The following is a 22,741-nucleotide window of genomic DNA, read 5'->3' on the forward strand; positions in this document are numbered from 1 at the left end:
TCAGCCACATATTTCATATCATTTAATTAAATGTGTGGTCCAAAATTGAGTTCTTAAAATTCTTACAACTCATTAAGTTCTCAAAATATCCCTCCCATATATATATATATATATATATATATATATATATATATATATATATATATATATATATATATATATATATATAGGGGAGGGATATTTTGAGAACTTGAAGAACTCAATTCTAGGCCACACATTTAATTAAATAGATTGGAATATGTGATTGAGATTAAATCTGGCAAAAAAGTCAAAGTAGGAGAGAGAATAAATATGTAAGTGGTTACACAAACTTTTACGTCCGTTACACATGTGTAAAAAGTTGACTCGGTGCGTAAAAAATTCTGTAATTTTTTACGTGTATGTAACTTACATATATTACGCATGGTGTAAAAAAAATTCAAAAAAAAAAATCGTTACACTGAGTTCTTTCGAGTTCTTAAAAGTCAAAGAGGTTCTTAATTGAAATCTCCCCTATATATATATATATATATATATATATATATATATATATGGTAGAGATATTTTGAAAACCTTGATGATTTGTAAGAACTTTAAGAACTCAAAAAGGACCACACATTTAATTACATGAGTATGAAATATGTGGCTGAGAATAAATCTGATTAAAAAATGAATCATGAGAGATAATAAAGATTTTTGATGATTACATAAGTTTAAATGTTAGTTACACATGTTTAATAAGTCGATTCGGTGTGTAAAAAAATACTGTAATTTTTTTACGTTACTTACACTTACGTATTACATACGTGTAAAAAAATGTTAGGTTGAGTTCTTTCGAGTTCTTAAAACTCAAAATGGTTTTCAAAAGAAATCAATCATATATCTATATTATATATAATATATAACTAGTGGACAAATTAAAACACTTAAATTTTAAGTAATTTACAACTTAATTAACAAATGGTACAGCTTACATAGCATATTAAAAAAAGAGTAAAACAGTAAACTTCAATTCTTTAAACATAGTTACAATATTGTCTCATAACTTTAATTAACTTTTGTAAATTTAAGTAATAATTACAAAGTTAGCCCTTTAACTTTTAACTATATATTCTTTTTAATTTCACATTTAACCCAAATTCCACCTACGACTTTTAAAGAGTCATAATTTTTTCATACGTTAATAGTTTTATTTTAAATAATCGGCACCATAAAAACGAGAATTTTATTCTTTTTAATTTGAGTATGATATCGCCTTAGTTTTCTTAGTTAAAAAAATTAACATTTATGTAACTGTGTTTGCGATCCGATTTTGATGTTTTTAAATAAACAATTAGTAGAGGCTTTTGATCATATAAACGAAACATAACCGTTAAAAATTGAAACATATCCATTATCAACAGTCGGTGTTCCCGTTGCTTCGCGCGGACACCCGTCTAGTGTGTGTGTGTGTGTGTGTATGGGAGTTTTATTCTAAAAATAAGTAGTTTCCTAGGAAGACTAAGAATAAATCATAGCTATTAGATCATGTGAATCAATGGTTGAGATTTAAAATCACCAATAACCGACATAGTTTCCTAGAATTGTTCTTTCACCATCATTTGTAATGTCAAATGTCTAAAATTTGTTGGTTCTTATCATTCTTAGGATACTCTTTATTCTTATTTAAATTCTTTTCTATATATATATATAGAGAGAGAGAGAGAAAGAGAGAGAGAAAGAGAGAGAGAGAGAGAAAGAGAGAGAGAAAGAGAGAGAGAAGATGGAATACGCAAATGCTTATCATACAAAACCGTACGCGAGATCTGGGAGCGTCGATCTACACTTTCGATTCAGTTGCGAGCGGTTGAGAAGATCCCGTGTATTTTAAGCGAGAATGGTACGATTGTCTTTTTGATTCGTAATCTAAATTTGGTAATTTTTTACGTATAAACGGTTACAATCCATTTTTTTAGCTTAATCAAAATCAATTTCTTATTTACGAAACAGTTTTTGTACCGAAAACTATCAATTGAGCTCTCTTGAGTACACGAACCAGTTTTTCAATCGATTTTGTGATTTAGGGTTTTAAAATGAAGACGATCGTGAATGTAAGTTTTTTCTTTGTTTTAACTAATCAACAGTAGATGTATACTATGTTTATAATCGTGGCAGTAACCTGTATGTTAGTTTCTATGAGAATCACATTATAATTGATTAGTTTAGTTAGCGAGCGTGTTACGAGCGTGTTCATACTAGTAGTGTTTTAACATGGTTGATTTTTGGTGTTTATACTATGAGCGTATCATGCGTGTGTTAATATGACTGATTATAATATAATAGAATATGAGCGTGTTAATATTAGGATTGTTAAAATGGTTGATTCAATAATATGAGTGTATCATGAGCGTGTTAATATGACTAATTATAATATTATAGAATATGAGTGTGTTAATATTAGGATTGTTAAAATGATTGATTCAATGATATAAGCGTGTTTTGAGCGTGTAGTTTATGTATTTTTATGAAATGAGCGTGTTATGAGCGCGTTTGGATTACTTTATTATGTTTTTTGGTGTTAACACGTTTGATTTGATGTTTGTGTAGATGATTCAAGTATTTTGGTTGAATTTCAAGGGGTTGATATCATTCTTGAAGTTGCTTCTTCTTACAGACCTGTTAAAGGAATGATGTTTTCGTCAATTGATCAAGCATTTGATTTTTATAGTGTATATGCTAAAAAAGCTGGATTTGGGGTTCGCAAAGGTGGATCTTACCTGCATGATGGTGTACTAAAGACCAAGTATTTTACATGTTGTAAAGAAGGTCACAAGCCAACAAAAATTTGTGATCAAAAGGTGATTGTAATGAATCAAGCAAGCCTTATTATAAAAGGAGGAAGAGGCCGACAATTAGATGTGGTTGTAGAGCACATGTTCAGTTAAAATCTGTTGACGGTGTAATTTTTGAAGTACATGATTTTGTTGAAGGCCATAATAATAAAATGGTAGCAGATTCTAATATGCAGTTTGTTCGTTCTGCGAGTAAGTTAACACATGTCCAAGAGGAAGCTATTTATGAGCTGTCTAATATGAACCTGGGACATGTTAAAGCGTTTAACCTTATGAGAACACAGTACGGTGGTTTTGAAAAAGTAGGTGCAACTAAAGATGATTGTAAGAATTTTAAACAAGGTTTGAATTGTTATATCCGAGAGTATGTTCAGAGATTGTGTGCGAATAGAACATTTTCATCTTATTATTCTTTTGAATATGATGTCAATGATGATCGTGAGTTAATTCGTGTGTTTTGGGCTAATGAGATTCAAAGAGTAATTATCTTGCATTTGGGGATATTATATCTTTTGATGCAACTTTTAAGACTAACAAGTTATTGATCCATACAGTTTCAATATAATATTCAAGCATATTAGTTTGTGTGTATGAATATGTTTTTTTATGTACAGGTACAAGATGGTTTTTGTACCGTTCACGACAATTGATAACCATTGTCAAAGTGTGACTGTCGGTGCTGGATTATTAGCTTATGAAACTATTGAATCGTATACATGGTTATTGCAAATGTTACTTAAGTCGTTTGGTAGTGCACCAAAGGTTGTTGTTACTTATCACGACCATGCTATGAAGCAAGCTATTGCATCTGTGTTTCCAAATACAAGGCATAGGTTATGTATGTGGCATATAATGAAGAAAGTTGCTGACAAGGTAACCTTTAACTGTGTTTGATTTAACTGTTAAATTCTTTATTGATGTTTAATATGCGAGCGTTTTATGAGCGTTACATATTTTTTGATGTCTATATTTTGGTAACGAGCGTTTCATAAGCGTTTAACATTTTTGTACAGGTGGGAGATGATCTTTGTAACAACGAAAACTTTAAGAGTAGGCTATGTAATATTGTGTGGATGGATTCAATTAGTCCTTTTAAATTTAAGGAAAAATGGCAGGCCATAATGGTTGAGTTTGAGCTTGATAAGAATAAATGGCTTACTGATATGTATGAAATCAGATTTGATTGGATACATGCTTTTTATAGAGACGAACCTTTGTCCGAATTGATGCGTACAACATCAAGATCAGAGAGTGAAAACCATTTTTTTTGGATAAGCTACAAATTCTCAGTTAACATTAGTTGAATTTTTCAACCATTTTGATTTTTGTATGGAGATACAGAAAGACAATGGCAGACGGTGTGATCATGACCGTAGGTACACGTATCCGTCGTTAGAAACCAGAAGTTATCTAGAAAGGGAAGCGGTTAGGATATATACAAGATCTATTTTTAATGATGTTCGTTGCTGAAGATGTTGTGAAATCTAAGAAAGTCAAGAAGGTTTAAAAAAATGGGTTGCTGAAAAGAATAATGAAGTTGCCAGACTGTCAATCCAAGAACTTCAAATGATGACAAAAATTATGATAACTTCTAGATGAGTTATGGAAATGATCCTAAGGGATTTAGCTGAGCTAAGAAGAAAATTCTTAAATAGAGGATGGATGCTATTATAAATGATGATTTCAAACCTGAATCTGCGTTTGATATACTAAATAGATTAAAGGAAGAAGGTGTACGAAGAAGTGAATCCCGAGAATTCAGTGATTTTATCTTTGGAGAGGAAATAAGCCTCATTGGCTTGTGTCTCTCAAACACTAATCTTTTTCTATTTTTGTGTAGTGTTGAAGATATTTGGTACATGGATAGTGGTTGTTCCAGGAACATAACATGTGACAAGAGGTGTCACACCCCGACTAGGAAAGTGCGAAAGCGTAATAAGGGAATGCAACAGACACCTCTGATATCAACCACATTATTTATTATGAAAATCAGCAAGCTAATTTACATCATGTTACATTTTATAACTACGGGTTACACACTAAGCGTTTCAATATAACTGGTTCTTTAAGCCGCTTTATTTTTTAACAGTGTACTTGCATCTATCTACAACGATACTGTTCATCACTCGAACACATAGCACATAAGCACATCATTCTAACTTTTCTATACCGGAAAAGCATGTTAACACGGGTCAACGATGAATAGTTGGTGAGTTTCACAAGTTTATACGAAATCGATATACGTAATCATAGTATTTACAGTATGTATGTATGTATGTATGTATGTATGTGATGTAATTGTACTAAGCTACAAGTGAACCCTTGACGTGCTTTTACCACGTGGCTTCCACTGCCCATGCACTCCCCGTGGCATCAACTGACACGTGCCACAAACAGTACTATGTCTAACACCACATAGCATGTTACAACATGTTAATATGGTAATGTGCAATTCTAAAACATGTACCGACATACCCCTCCAGCCTTGTCAATTGGGTTTTTTAAACTAGTAGTACTATCCACATGCCACGTGTTCGAAATTAATTACTCGTGTTTATGGGGAATTCAAGTCTTAACACTTAGACAATTCACATCATAACACGTTTCCATATATATATATATATATATATATATATATATATAAACATGCTTTCCACCCCAAATGCTCGTAAAACAGTTTATAAAGTGGGGTTATGAAACTCACCTTATCGTAGTATAATATCAGTAACACGCTGCTGTAAATATTATGCCTCGATTATAGTCCGAATCCTATAATCGGTATTGTATTGTTAATATTGATACAGTTTCTAAATTGAATCGGGTTGTATATCTAGTCTGGGTACAGCTATTACGCCAAAACATGTTAGTAGCCTTAGATTGTGTCACACTCCAAAACACGGCCTAGGAGTGTGACGCCTACGTTGGTACCACAAGTGTAAATAAATCAGAGTTACATTCAATTAGCAGAAGTCTTATAAACATGTGGATTTAACTTATAAATATTTACATACAAAAGACGGGATATAAAAGATTCCCGTTTAAGTTTAAAGGATTATTTGTTTTACAGAACCACCATTTTTAATATTTTAAGTTTATACAAAACAAATCCGAGCCGTCGGATATTCATAGCACTTCGTGACTTCAAGCGTTATTCTTGTTCACCTGCAAAATGTAAATAAAATACGTTAATAACGAATGTTGGTGAACACGCTGACGCGAAAATATTTTCTTTTACTTTATTACCCCTTGAGACTACGCCTGCCTCGGCCCATCGTGGTTTAGGAATAACAAAGTTAAAACAACACATTTATAAACTCGAGTATCTACACTAGGTCACCTCAGCAAACACCGCATCGTTCGACTTAGTTAAGTACCCGTATGTATACACATGGTCGTGCTTCCCACGGGAAAGCGTCCTACGACCAGACGTGGTGCGATGTGCCCATCACGTACTACCACATATTTAAGGATCCAGACAAACGTATACTACAGCCTGAGGGCTAGGCTTATACTCTTATTTATAACGGTTTTAGGAACACGTAGTCCCTTGTAAATAATTTTCATATAACATGTTTGACTCGTTTGAAAACAAGTTTGTAAAAGTTTGGGGGCGTATTCACCTTTTCGCTTTGGGATCGGCTTCAACACCGTCCGAGGGTCTTTCCCTTGCTATCTCGCACCTATAGTACGAGTATAACCATTTGTTAGTCAGATATACAATCCAGCTTAAGACCTTTAGTCTTATTTTATAAACTCTACCTCGATGAACTTTTAGTTCATAAATATCTTTTACTTGAAAACCTTTAGTTTAAAAGTAATTATAAACCCTTAGTTTATTTATAAAAACCCGACGTTTCTTCTTCTTTAAGAAACGTATTCTTTTCTTTTTATTATTTAAGAATAATTATTTATTCCTTAAATAATATTTATAACAAAGAATATACATATATACTTACACACATATATACATATTTATAATTCTATCTTTCATTCTTTCTTTATTATGTTTTCTTTTCTTTTATTAGAGGTATCGAGTATAACCTCGACTTAAGGTTTAAGCCTTTTATAATATTTTATTATTATATTCATTGGCGTTAAGCCTTACCTTTAAAGGCTTATGAAAACCCTAATGATCTGTGCAGCACTCCGACGCCGCTTCACCTTCTCGATCAACTCTTTTTCTCGACACCTTCCTCTTAGCACGCCAATTGATAAACACCAAACTTCAACATTCGTCGTCACACCTTTCGAGACCCATCGTCATTACAACAAACACCTTCTTGGTCGTTTGTGGGTGGAGGGTGGCACGAAATTCGAGGAAACGAACACGTAGATCGAGGAATCGGGGCACGCTTATCGAGACAGATCGAGGGTCGGGTTTATATATCTTAGAGAGATGTTAGAAAGATGAGAGAGAGCAGGTTTTGGGATGGTTTGGACTTGAACCCGTAGCCTTCTATTTATAGGCAAAAATTGGAGCCCATCGTGATACGCGATGGCTCCCTGGCCAGGCCCATCGCGTAGCGCGATGTAGGCCTTCTGTGTCACCACGTAGACCTGCCGCGTGGCAGGCGTTGTGCCGCGTGGCGGACGTGTTGCCACGTGGTGAAACATTGTGCCACCGTCTGCCACATGGCACACGTGTCACACGGTGTCAGGCCACGTCATCGCAATACGCGATAACGTTGGTTCAACAAGCGATCGCGTATCGCTGTTGACCTTTCCAGAAGGTTTTGACGAAGCCCTTCGCGGTACGCGATGGGCTTGTCTTTTGTCCTGTCGCGTATCGAGGTAGGACAGGAAAACAAAATTTTTCTTTTTAAATCCTAAGGTTTGGAATTTGGCAAATTTAGTCCCTAGACTTTGGAAAGTTTACATTTTGAACTCGAAATTTTCATAATGTTACACCCTCCCCACCTTGAAATAAATCTCGTCCTTACGATTGCTTTACAAGAATAAGTGGGGGTATTTCTTTCTCATTTCCGATTCGAGTTCCCATGTATACTTGGGCCCTCTTCGTGAGTCCCATTTGACTTTCACAATTTTCAATGTTCTTCTTTTTAATTTCTTTGTTTTTAAATCTTCTATTTGAATTGGACGTTCTACAAATTTTAAATTTTCATTTATTTCGACGTCTTTTAATGGCATAGCTAAAGATTTATCAGTTAGGCATTTACGCAGATTCGAAACATGGAATACATCGTGTATCCCTTGCATTTCCTCGGGCAGTCGCAAACGGTATGCAACAGTGCCGATTCGTTCAAGTACCTCAAAAGGTCCAACGAATCGAGGACTTAACTTTCCTTTCTTACCGAAGAGAACGATGCCTCTCCAAGGCGAGACTTTCAAAAGAACTTTGTTACCAACTTTGAACTCCAACGGCTTACGACGAACATCGGCGTAACTCTTTTGGCGATCACGTGCCGTCTTAAGCCGTTCTTGGATTTGGAGAATCTTGTCGGTGGTTTCTTGGACTATCTCGGGTCCAGTTAATTGATTGTCTTCGGTTTCAGACCAGCACACGGGCGTTCTACACTTTCGACCATACAACGCCTCGAATGGTGCGACTTGAATACTTGTGTGATAGCTATTGTTATAAGAAAATTCTATTAGGTGTAAGTGGTCATCCCAACTTCCACCTAGGTCAATTACACAAGCCTGAAGCATGTCTTCCAACGTTTGAATTGTCCTTTCACTTTGCCCATCAGTTTGTGGATGATAGGCGGTGCTAAGGTTAAGTTTTGTGCCTAACTCTTGTTGGAAGCTTTTCCAGAAATGAGACGTAAAACGACTGTCTCGACCAGATATTATAGATAGCGGTACTCCATGCAAAGCACCGATTTTGTTCACATAAATACGCGCTAGTCTATCCATAGAGTATGACTCATTGATGGGTATGAAATGTGCGGATTTTGTCAATCGATCCAGAATAACCCAAATAGCATTATGTTGTCGAGTCTTCTTTGGGAGTTTAGTGATGAAATCCATAGTAATTAACTCCCACTTCCATACGGAAAGTTCAGGTTGCTGAAGCAATCCCGAAGGCTTTTGGTGTTCAGCCTTGACTTTCAAACATGTTAAACATTTCGCAACATGCGAAGCGACATCCCTTTTCATTCCATTCCACCAATAGTTTGCTTTGAGATTATGGTACATTTTATCGCTCCTGGGATGCATCATATATTTGGATTTGTGAGCCTCGTTCAAAATTTTCTCACGCAAGTCCCCAACGACTGGTACCTAAATTCTATTGCCGAGTCTAAGGATACCATCGTCACCCTTGACTAACGAGTCAATGGTGCCCTTACGTTTTTCGTAGGAGATTTGATTTTCATCGATCGCTTGAGTTTGGGCAGATTTGATTTGCTCGAGAAGGTCGACTTTAAGTTCTAGCCTTAACGCTCGGACTCTTTTTGGCTTTTCGTGTTCCTTGCAACTTAAGGCATCAGCTACAACGTTGGCTTTGCCTTCATGGTAAACAATATCGCAATCGTAATCGTTGAGAGTTTCCATCCATCGCCGTTGGCACATGTTAAGCTCTTTTTGATCAAAGATATGCTTTAAGCTATTATGATCAGTGTACACGGTAAATCTTACTCCATAGAGATAGTGCCTCCATATCTTAAGTGCAAATATTATGGCGCCTAACTCTAGATCGTGAGTTGTATAGTTATTTTCGTGTACTTTGAGTTGACGAGAGGCGTAAACGATTACTTTCTTGCGTTGCATTAGTACACATCCCAAACCAGAATGGGATGCGTCACTAAAGACACAAAATCCTCAGTACCTTCTGGCAAGGCCAGTATAGGTGCTTGGGTGAGTTTTTGTTTAAGTATATCGAACGCCTCTTGCTGTTTCGCTCCCCATTCATACTTGATATTTTTGCGAGTTAAAGAAGTTAAGGGAACAACGATTCGGGAAAAGTTTTCGATGAACCTACGGTAATAGCCGGCCAAACCTAAGAAACTTCTAATTTCGGTTGGCGATTTTGGGATCTCCCACTTAGAGATAGCTTCAATCTTAGCGGGATCGACTTGAATACCGTTGACGTTAATGATGTGACCAAGAAATTATACCTCATGTAACCAGAACTTGCATTTTGAGAATTTAGCATAGTACTTTTCGGTTCTAAGAATTTCAAGCAACATTCGAAGATAGACTTCATGATTAGCCTTGGACTTAGAATAAATAAGTATGTCGTCGATGAATACAATAACAAATTATCCAAGTAAGGCTTGTAGATTCGATTCATCATGTCAATGAACATGGCTGGCGCATTAGTAAGTCCGAATGGAATGATGGCGAACTCATAATGGCCATACCTTGTTCTAAAAGCGGTTTTCGGGATATCCTCGGATTGGACTTTGAGTTGGTGATAGCCGGAATGACGATCGATTTTAGAAAAGAAGCTAGCACCTTGAAGTTGTTCAAAAAGATCATAGATTCGAGGAAGTGGATATCGGTTTTTGATTGTGACTTTGTTTAACGCACGATAATCGATACACATACACATAGATGCATCCTTCTTTTTAACGAATAGAATTGGCGCTCCCCATGGTGACAAACTCGGTCGGATGAAACCTTTCTCAAGAAGCTCATCGAGTTGTTTCTTTAACTCCTTCATGTCAGTTGGCTCTAAGCGATATGGAGCTTTGGCGATCGGAGCGGTACCGGGAATAGTAACGATCCTAAACTCTACTTCGCAATCGGGAGGGATTCCGGGAAGTTCATCAGGAAAGATATCAGAAAAATAGGAGACTATAGGTACGTCCTTTATCTCCTTTGGCTTTGATTCTTCAGTGACGTAGGCCATGAATGCTAAGAATCCTTGATTCAAACATTTGTTAGCCCTAATCATGGAAATTATGCTAACTTGGCCAGCGTCTTTGTCCCCTTCAATTCAAATTTTTCGTTTATCGGGGATTTGAAGTTCAATAGTTTTGCTATTGCAGAAGATATGAGCATGGTTATCGGATAACCAATCCATACCAAGTACAATGTCAAAACCAGCTAGTGCCATTGGTAAGAGTTGGATAGGCATAATATAACCAGCTAAATGAATTTTTCCGTTTTCAAGGGCTTCGGAGATCTTAACGATTTCGCCAATAGTAGTCTCGACGCTTAGAGTTTTATTTAACTTTGTTAAAGGTTAGTTTAATAGACTACAAAAGTTATAATCTATAAAACTTAAATTGGCACCCGAACAAAACAAAACTCTAGCATAAGTGTCGTTGACTAGAAACCTACCGGTAATGGTTTCCTGCATGTCATCGGCTTTCTTTGTGTCGAGTATAAAGACTCTTGCGTTTCTCTTCTTGTCTTTTCCACTTCCACCCGCACCACCAGTCACGGGTTTGTTCTTCGGACACTCAAAGCTTAGGTGTCCCATCTCTTTGCAATTGTAGCAAGTCATCTTTTTCTTCCATCAATCGGCCGCTGCGTGGCCAGGTCGGTTGCATGATTCACAAACTTTTGGGGGCGGAGAAAAGTTACATCGACCCTTGTGATATCTTCTGCATGTTTTGCATGGCGTGGCGTTGGAGTTGAATCGACTTTGGTGTTGATTTACGCCTTTGCCTTTGATGTTGGCGCCTCCTCCTGTCCTCCCTTGAGCGGTTGTTTTTGTAACCTTCCTGTCCTCTTCTTTGTTGCGGACCATTCCGCCCATCAAGTTTCCAGCTAACTCCATCGCGAAGTCAGAAGTTTGAGGTAAATGTGACCTCACCATATCGCGGATTTCCTGCGACAGTCCCCAAATGTATCGGTTAACTTTGCTGGATTCAGGATTCACCAGCTGGGGAACCAGGCGACAATATTCGTGAAACTTGGTGTTGTATTTACGAAGATTCGTCCCTACGACATTAAGATTGAGAAATTTAGTTTGAATTTGGACGCTTTCATGCATGGGACAAAACTTTCCCATCAATATAGCCTTGAACTCATCCCAGCTCAAATTATACATCACCTTTCTCCCTTTGCTCATGATCATAGTATTCCACCATTCAAGCGCTTCTCCTTTGAACATCTGGCAGAATATTGTATCTTCTCCTCATTAGAACACTTGCTTGTTATTACAATTGTTTCCATTTCCTCAAGCCATATCATGGTTGTAATGGCTCCTTTATCACCATGGAACTCCTTCGGTCCATAATACTTAAAATCCTTGAACGAACACCCACTAATCTTGAGTTTCTTGAACTCTTGCCTAACCCCACCATCAGCGTTAGACTAATGTACACTTTCCTCAACATGAGAAGTTTTCGGACGGGATTTCACGGATTTACGGGATGGATTAACGGAATGAGAATGTTTTGAGATTTTCGATTGAGACCTAGCCATAGACTCTTCTCTAACCGCATCCTTAGTCATCTTTTGTATTTGGTTCATATATTTATCGGGGATCGGTACATATTGTTTATTCACGCGGTCTTTCCCCTTTTCTTTTCTTATTTCTTTCTCTTTTTCTTTTCTAGCATTTTCGTTGTTGTTGCTTTGTTCATACATATTTCTTTTTATTTTCAATTTATATCTGAAACTTTTAACAACTTTCCTTTATTAAACATATATTTTATTATACATTCATATATATATATATATCACAAAGGATATATATATTTATTTTACAATACATACGTTCACATATATATATATATATATATATATCGTTATATATATATTGATCATCCTATCTTTATTTCAAGAACGTTTCAACGTTCTTGTTACATACATATATATCACATAACATACAAGACTATATTACACACAATTTCTTCTTCACATCCCTCATTAACACTGCCTTAATCCTTTAAAAACTTTCTCACAACCTTCGTCAACTTGTTGCACTTGTGAAGAAGCTTTTCTCCCATCTTCTTCTTTTTCTTTCCTTCGTCAGCCATCTTCTTTCTCCAATCGTCTGTTTCATGCAGAGCGCGGTCCAAGTGTTCTTCATACGACTGTGGGACCTCGTTGGGGTATCGATATTGTGGAGGTGGGTCGCGGTAACCCAATGTCACCATTTCGTAGTGATTCCTTGGTTCTGGATACGGAACGTCGGTCATGTCGGATGAAAGGTAGAAGAAAGCTTCGGCAGCTTTGTTCTGTTCTCGGGTCTCATTTTCTTGCTCTTCTATTGATGGAATCTCTCCTTGGAATCGTGGAAAACTTGTCGATGCTTGGTTCTTGAGAGTTTCGAGATATTGAACATATGGATCCACAGAACCGTAGCTCGGGTTTTGGGAAGTGAGTGATCCATCCATTGATGTTGATATCTCATTGGGATTATTGGGATGCTCTTCTTCCGGTTCTTTCTCATACTCTTCCTCAGGATCCTCCTCTTCTTCGGGGTCCTCCTCCTCTTATCGTTCCTCTTCTTCTTGCTCCTCTTCTTCCATGGGTTGAGCAGTTTCATTCACCATCGAAGGTATTCGAAAACTTTCGTAAGACATCATCACCCCCATTTTGGGCTTACGGGACGGCCCATCACCTTTGTTGGGTTGAGAGCTGGCTTCATTGATAGTGGAGCTTCTGGTATGCCACCGTCGTTGATCAGAGTGGCATTGCATCCAGTCGGAGGATGGGGATCTTGGATCTTCCTTGATGGGTAGGTTGGAAAGGAAGGCATATGATGGGTGTGGATTTGGTGGTAGGTATCCAGTTGGGTAGTACTGCGGTCTCTCTGACATTTGGTAAGTGGGGATCTCCGATGGATGGTACGTCGGTACTTCAGAGGGTTGGTACATGGGTATTGTTGGTGGATGGTAACTTGAATGCCTTGGTGGTTCAATTCTTTGTTTAAGTGGACTATCGGGAACGTTTATTGGGTAGTGTTTGCTTCCGGGATAGTACACAGGTTTGGTTAAATCATGCTCTATATCTTGGTCAAAGTAGGATTCATAGTAACCATCACTCATATTGTCCTCGTGAAAAGGTTCAATGATTCCCGCTTCTTTAGCCTTGCGCACAAGTTCTCCATGTAACCTTTGAATGACATCTAACATTTGGGTGGTTTATAATGTAGAGGGAAAGAAAAGGTTACCAGCCTATCTTATCCCTAAAACAAATAATCAATTATTTCCTATACTTGGATCGAAGCTTGGGTATTGTTTTATGATACCCAATTCGCTAAGATTGATGGCTCTGATACCAACGCTTGTCACACCCCAAAACACGGCCTAGGAGTGTGACGCCTACGTTGGTACAACAAATGTAAATAAATCAGAGTTACGTTCAATTAGCGGAAGTCTTATAAACTTGTGGATTTAACTTATAAATATTTACATACAAAAGACGAGATGTAAAAGATTCCCGTTTAAGTTTAAAGGATTATTTGTTTTACAGAACCACCATTTTTAATATTTTAAGTTTATACAAAACAAATCCGAGCCGTCGGATATTCAAAGCACTTCGTCACTCCAAGCGCTATTCTTGTTCACCTGCAAAATGTAAATAAAATACGTCAGCAACGAATGCTGGTGAACACGCTGACGCTAAAATATTTTCTTTTACTTTTTTACCCCTCGAGACTACGCCTGCCTCGGCCCATCGTGGCTTAGGAATAAAAAAGTTAAAAACAACACATTTATAAACTCGAGTCTCTACACTAGGTCACCTCAGCAAACACCGTAACGTTCGACTTAGTTAAGTACCCGTATGTATACACATGGTCGTTCTTCCCGTGGGAAAGCGTCCTATGACCAGGCGTGGTGCGATGTGCCCATCGCGTACTACCACATATGTAAGGATCCAGACAAACGTATACTACAGCTTGTGGGCTAGGCTTATACTCTTATTTATAACGGTTTTAGGAACACGTAGTCCCTTGTAAATAATTTTCATATAACATGTTTGACTCATTTGAAAACAAGTTTGTAAAAGTTTGGGGGCGTATTCACCTTTTCGCTTTGGGACCGGCTTCAACACCGTCCGAGGGTCTTTCCCTTGATATCTCGCACATATAGTACGAGTATATCCATTGGTTATTCGGATATACAATCCGGCTTAAGACCTTTAGTCTTATTTTATAAACTCTACCTCGATGAACTTTTAGTTCATAAATCTCTTTTACTTGAAAACCTTTAGTTTAAAAGTAATTATAAACCTTTAGTTTATTTATAAAAACCCGATGTTTCTTCTTCTTTAAGAAACACATTCTTTTCTTTTTATTATTTAAGAATAGTTATTTATTCCTTAAATAATATTTATAACAAAGAATATACATATATACTAACACACATATATACATATTTATAATTCTATCTTTCATTCTTTCTTTGTTATGTTTTCTTTTCTTTTATTAGAGGTATCGAGTATAACCTCGACTTAATGTTTAAGCCTTTTATAATATTTTATTATTATATTCATTGGCGTTAAGCCTTACCTTTAAAGGCTTATGAAAACCCTAATGATTTGTGCAGCACTCTGACGACGCTTCACCTTCTCGATCAACTCTTTTTCACGACACCTTCCTCTTAGCACGCCAATTGATAAACACCAAACTCCAACATTCGTCGTCACGCCTTTCGATACCCATCGTCATTACAACAAACACCTTCTTGGTCGTATGTGGGTGGAGGGTGGCACGAACTTAGAGGAAACGAACACGTAGATCGAGGAATCGGGGCACACTTATCGAGACAGATCGAGGGTCGGGTTTATATATCTTAGAGAGATGTTAGAAAGATGAGAGAGAGCAGGTTTTGGGATGGTTTAGACTTGAACACGTAGCCTTCTATTTATAGGCAAAAAGTGGAGCCCATCACGATACGCGATGGCTCCTTGGCCAGGCCCATCGCGTAGCGTGATTTAGTCCTTCTTTGTCACCACGTAGACCTGTCACGTGGCGACACGTGGCAGGCGTTGTGCAGTGTGGCGACACGTGGCGGACGTGTGGCCATGTGGTGACACGTGGCGACACACTGTGCCACCGTCTGCCACGTGGCACACGTGTCACACGGTGTCAGGCCACGTAATCGCGATATGCGATGACGTTGGTTCAACAAGCGATCGCGTATCGCTGTTGACCTTTCCAGAAGGTTTTGACCAAGCCCTTCGCGATACGCGATGGGCTTGTCTTTTGTTCCGCCGCGTATCGCGATAGGACAAGAAAACATAATTTTTCTTTTTAAACTCTAAGGTTTGGAAATTGGCAAATTTAGTCCATAGACTTTGGAAAGTTTACATTTGAACTCGAAATTTTCATAATGTTACAGATTGTGACATTGTGTAGTGTCTAATATTCAAAATCGGTTTTGGCTCAGTTTCACCATTTTTACGTGCCTAGCTAAGTTTTTTAAGCGTTTCGGAAATTGGTAAGATCACACAAAATTGAGTAAACGTACTATTTGATAAAATGATTCAATTTATAAAAGAAAATCAGGGTTTAGATCTCAGGATTTGCTATAGGGTTCGGTTTTGTTTTTTTACGGATTTGATTGTACAAAACGCTCATAATTCACCCGAATTATCCGGAAATCCCTTAAAAAGTTTGATTTTTACTAAATCTATTCAAACTATGATAATCGACCACTTTTTGATGTTCTGGTATTCTAGTCAGTTCGTTAATGATAACGTTGCCGGTTTTATCAAAACTTATTTTATTAAATCTTTAAATTGTTAAAATTTTATTTAAAAATATTTAAATTATGAGAATTTTTACACTTATAATCAAGTTGTGTAGATTTGTATAAAAATATTTTCAGAATTATTAAACTTACTTATACTTATATAAAAATTCATTTTATATGTTGTTTTTAATAGATAAATCATCTGTTGATACCTTACGATACCCGCAAAATCCTATTATTTTTATGAGTGGTCAAAATATCTTCATAAAATCCTTGTAAAATTTCCAGATCTTAACTTTTTAGCTAAAATACTTTTTTGAGCATAACTCGATCGTTCAAACTTGATTAAACGAGAATCCATAAACCATATATAAGGTTCTACAATGGACCACAACTTTCTTGTTTGATTTTAAAATGACATTCTTAAGTTCTCAAGAAAATTTCATATTTTTCCAAACTGTTTTGATATTTTCCCAATAAATCATCAATAAACAGTACTAATATTTCCAAATATTCTCCGTTTATCGAAAAATTACCAAATTTGGATAGGGACTCATTCATATGATCCCTGATGTCCCTGAAAATTTTCATAGGCTATGAATAAGCATGTCACAACCGAAGAACAAACAACCCCTGAACGAGTGTTTCGGTAATACCTTTGCGTTTTTTTAATCGGTTAAGCCTTTTTTTCAAGTTTCCGAGTTTTTGGTTAGCTATATAGTGTATATACAGATCAAGTAACACAATAACAAGAAAATAACGTCAATCATCCAGCCTTGTAAGATAGGATTTGAAATCGAGTTTTTAAACCATAAAAACACGATATAATCATTCTAATACATGTTTTTGGTAAAAAAAAATCTATGATTCTCATTTGAAACCATGTTTAGGATAAAAATATGTTTTTGGACCAATTTAAAGGTTTATACATTGGTAAAGATGGTTTTCACTAATCAAAGCATAATCTTTAGGTTTTAACATGATCAAACAAGCTTTAAAACTGATCAAAAATTTTAGTTTTACCTTAGATTTTTGCTGGAAAACAAGAGTTGTAGAGGTTTTTGATTTGGTAGGAAGATGATATGAAGAAAAGATCAATTTTTCTAGCTGATATGTGAAGATATGTTAAGGTGGGTGGACCCCAAAAAATTTTTTTTTTGGGAGGGGGGGGGGGGGCATGAGCCCGTTTTTGTCCTATTTCACCACTTTTTGTGTGCCAAAAGTGAAATTCCGAATCCAAATTTAGTTCGGGTTCGGTTTTTGATGAGAAAAATAGTTCGGGTGTGATAAACAACCCAAAAAATGAGTGGTTTTCGGCTAACTTTTGTAAATTAAGAAAAACGTTCTGATTCGTTGTAAAAACCAAAATATTTTCACGATTTGCTTAAAACATCTCAAATAATTGTTTTATAAGTCTTGTTTGGTTTGACGGATGACACATGCTTGTTTTGGTACTTGCATTTGAATTTAAGATCGTAGCGTATTGTTAAACGGAAATCTTTTCCTTTAAGCGGTTTTGACCATACTAGGGCTATAAAATAAATAAGTTAGTTGTTATAGTACATATATCAATTTTATATGCCCCCCATATATATTCGGGTCATAATTAGTATCGTTCAGTTAATCGTTCACTCGCTACGAAATAACCGGTTAATTGTTTAATCGCTATGTAATAATTAAGGTTTACCTTGTTTTGTCACGAATGTCACAAGAGGTAACTGGTAAATTATGAATACAAGTATCAGGGTCCTGTTAAATTTGTCAGTGATGAGAATAGAGGACAAATTGTAAGTAAATGGATTCTAACTAATGGCAGAGTATCATTTGACAATGTATACTATGTTGATGGGCTTAGATACAATATGTTGAGAACTTCCCAGGTTTATGATAAAGGTTGTAAAGTGGTATTTGATGTTAATCATTGTTATATCTTGAAACCAGGAACTTTGAGCAAGGTTTATTGTTATTCAAGAAAGGTATCTTATTCGAGTAAGCTTATCTTCAAGAATTCTTCTCAGTGTAAGCTTTGAGAAAGCTACACTTCCTATAGCAAGGTTGTTCTTCAGTTGAGCGGAGTTTGTGTTAGAGAATACTCTTGAATTATCCTAGCTTAAGCCAAGTCAACAAGTAATTTGGTGGGTCGAGCAAATATACAAAAAGAAGATCTTAAGCATTCTTGTTAGAAGTTAAAGGATTTATTTTCAGTAATTCTATGAGTAAGGTTCAATCTCGAGCAAACAACAGCACCCGAGTATACTAAGTTTGCTGGAATAAGTGTTGGATAAAGATTGAAAAGATCATGAAGAACTAGTTTGCTCGTTGGATATTTCGAGAAAAGTTGGGTTATATCATGAAGATTGAAACCTGGTTGCAGAATATTTTCTTAGTAAAATATTCGAAGTAAATGTTTAATCAAAGGAATGTTCCAAGCATAGTAGAGGGTTACCAGATCTGCTCGACAGAGATAAAAGTTTACTAGAAGACCTGTTTGAAACTTGTAATTATTTTGAATACGATTGAATATGTTTTACAATGATTAAGGTTTCTAGAAGGAATGTCAGGAGGCTATATAAGAGAATACTAGGTTACATTTATGTAACGACTGATTACTCAATTTCTAGACATACTGATTATCCTTTACAGAAATGCAGCCGCACCTGACATTCCACCTGAAACCCTAAAAGCATTTCCAGTTATATTTGCGATAGTATATTTAAATGGAAATTTTTTGAGTGAATTGTGTGATTGTTTGTTTTTTATGTTCTTACTATGTTAAGCAACATCCTAATTCTAGCTGATTCCGCCGGCTACAATAAAGGGGTTTTCACACATTATTATTTCGTAATCGTTCTTGTTAATTGGGTTATTTGTGTTACGAGATTAACGGTCTTGACAAGTGGTATCAGAGCTGTGTTAGCTCAGTGAAGACCGATCTGTTTCTTAAAGGTTTGATAGTGAAGTATTTATTGAATTTGAGCTGATTTAAGGTTGAAGACGATGACGTAAGCATACTGCTATTTAATTGAAGAGTGACGTCAGCTATTCTGTTCTTCTTCCTTCAGATATGCTATTTTTTTAGCCTCAAAAGTATACTAATCCTAGATCTACATCTGTTTGATTAAGTTTGTGAATTGTGTCTTTGAAACAATTCGGGTTTTCTCGTTTAATATTTTGTAACCGTTACCCGACCCGTTTCTATGTTCGCGTAATCTTATCAACAGAATACCGCATTTATCGAGTTAAGTATTATTTTATTTTTATTTTTAATATATTTATTTAATATTCAAAAATATCTATCAAATATACAATTTATGCCCTCAATCTTACTTTAATCGCCTTATGTATCCACCTCTAAAGTTAAGGGACCAATTTGCAAAATCTTCCATATTATAATATCCTACCCATTACCCAACCCGTAACCCATATTCAAATTGTTTAACTTGTGCCTTAATCTTCAATGTAAACATGGATTTTCTTATACAAAATCGTTCGTCAAGCCCCAACGACCTCACCAACGTATCTAATTTGGAAATCATAATCTTTTTATACGAATTAACATATTCACTCAAACCATCATTAGCATATTAGGTATTATACATCAAGAGATCATATTAACTCAATTAAATTCGTCTGCAGAATCATACATACGTCGCCAAAAAAACCTCTATAGTTAATTATATTATTACCGCCTTCTTGTGTCTGTTCTTGATCTTGTTCTTACCGGATTTATTTTGACCAGTTTAATCATCAATTTAACATCATTGAAGGTAATTAGATACATAGTTCAATTCGGTTTAATACCAGAAACAATAACCCCAAGGTTAATTGGCCAAACGATTAATTTTGGCCGATTCATGATTCTAGGGTTTATAATTGAAATGGGTTTGGTGTCTGTCTATTTATAAATTTTTATTATCATGTTTAAACCAAATGACACCCAAGCATGGATGGCTTCGGTGTTTGTGTTTTTGGGTTGTTTATTTTTGGATATTCACTTTTTAATATATGTATATTATATTTAAATCATTAAAACATATTATAAATAATATAAGTATAATAATTAGCTAATATTTTGTCATAACCGATATGTTAACTAGTTGTATTCTCGTACCTTTGTTAAAACCATATGTGTGTGTATATATATATATATGTTAACTAGTGTGTGCATATATAATAGGTATTAACTTAAGAAAAGTTTAAACTATAAAGATTTTAATAAGGTTTTTAATATAAAATACCTAAAATATATCTTATTATTTAACATGATTATTGGACAACTATTCTTTAAACAAATGTATCTTTATATATAAATGTTTATATGTTATTTATTAAAATTTTAATTAATAATAACCCTTATAAATGATAAATTTAAATAAAATATATTAACTCACAAATACTCGTTCATATCTTAAATTTCTATTATTCGATTCATTAGTCCGTAGTATTTTCCGCCATTACTATTACTTAGGTTGGTCCGTTGATATTTTTCGACGAGTGTGATAATTAATTATTATCTTCTTATCAAACTCATTCGTTTGCCTATTTGATAAAATGAGTAATCACTCCCCTCTTTTTACCATCTTTTAAATGTTTTGGGGACGTATGCGTACCTTATATTATTTACATATTACTAGTATTCACATTAGCAACTGTTAACCTTGTGTGCTATCAGTTATTTGCCTCAATTGCTATATGTTAACTTGTTTATTTGAACGCATTCGGAGAGGTCCATCCTATTCACACAATAGTATGATCATATAACCGTCGTAGTAGCCAAAACCCACTTTGCAAGGCGATGGTTTAACCGACACTCATTAATTGCTCATTGGCTTGATTGTATATCTCATAAGGAAGTTTTTTTCATTTTTATATTATATTATATTGAAGTAACTGGTTTTTTACTCACTCAATTTTATGTTGACAAATCTATATTTATTTTATACGTATATGCAGGTGATGTGTCTCTAATGAATACTCTTTTTAAGTAACTCACAACTAAGCTTTAAATTTATTAAACAAGACTCCTAAAGAAACCACACAAAATCGAAAAGTGTACCAATCACTAATAGTATTGAACTAAGGAAGTCCGAGATCGAACACAAGGACACGTGAAAACGTTTTTAATACTTAACCCTAACCATGACTCACCTAAGAATATTTAAATGATTTTTAATAATTAACTACTTGACCTAACTTACTTTAACTAAATTAATTAACTAAACTTAACTTAACTAAACACTTAATGAAACTTAGAGACTTAAACTGCAATTGGAGAAAACGTCTACCTAGGTAAGAATCATATTGAAGGTATAATAAGCTAATGGATTGAAGAATCTCACGACACCGGTTTCTAAGGATGACACAACTAAGGCTCACTCAAGAAAGCTAGATCACCTCTCGGTCTCACTAACAAACTCTAACTTAAACTTAATTGATTTTAAGAACAAAACCGGAAAACGAATTGTTAGATTGTTCTAACGCTGACTCTCCTCTCGGACTCAACGACACACTACCCTAATGGAGACGAATACTATGCAACCAAGGATTGAGGAACAATTTAGTTTAACTTAAACTAGATCAACTAATCTCTCACAAACCCAACCCCGACAAGAACCGAACCCGCTCTCGCGCGATCCTAATCCTAACAAACAAAAGCTATGAGACGAGTTTACTTCCTATCACATCTCGGTCTCTAAGAAGGTGCCTACCCACTGATTTCAACCAATTAACATGCCCAACTAAACCCTACGGTTGTACTTCCCACAAACAATCTCTAAACACCAAGTAAGAGTTCAAACAAGCTAAAATCAATCAAACCCGATTCAATCAATCAAAGCAAGAGGTATATGAGTATAATTAATCAAATCATAGCTACTAAACACAACCTAATTCAATATTAAACCAAACTTTCATCAACAATTCAAGTCATGATAATCAACAATCCATAAAACTCACTAAAACCTAACAATATTCATCTAACCAAGGTAGAACTAACTAGTTTAGCCTAACATTATTTTTGGACAGCAGGTATACATCAAAGTAAACACCATAAAACTCAACCAAAACATAATTAAACTCATTCAAAAATCAATATCAATCAAGCACAACTCAATCTTCAATTTACTTGCAAAACAATTCAAGTAAAAAGATCAAATTAACTAGTTATGAATCTTGAACAATAGAACAAAGTTTATGGACACAATACTCAATATATATAGCTGAGTTTCTTGATGAAGATGACCCGTAGCTGTTGTACCAAGTCTCCATTGACCTTCTTCTTCCTCTCCTAGCCAACACAAAGCTTGATCAACAACTTTTTCCTTCCTTGGTGGCTGACAAAATTCCGATTAGCCTATACTAGGGCTGTTA

The sequence above is a fragment of the Bidens hawaiensis genome, unplaced genomic scaffold, assembly GCF_021521415.1.
Source record: "Bidens hawaiensis isolate Kalapana, Puna unplaced genomic scaffold, B.hawaiensis_p1.1 tig00031806_1, whole genome shotgun sequence".
Lineage (NCBI taxonomy): Eukaryota > Viridiplantae > Streptophyta > Magnoliopsida > Asterales > Asteraceae > Bidens > Bidens hawaiensis.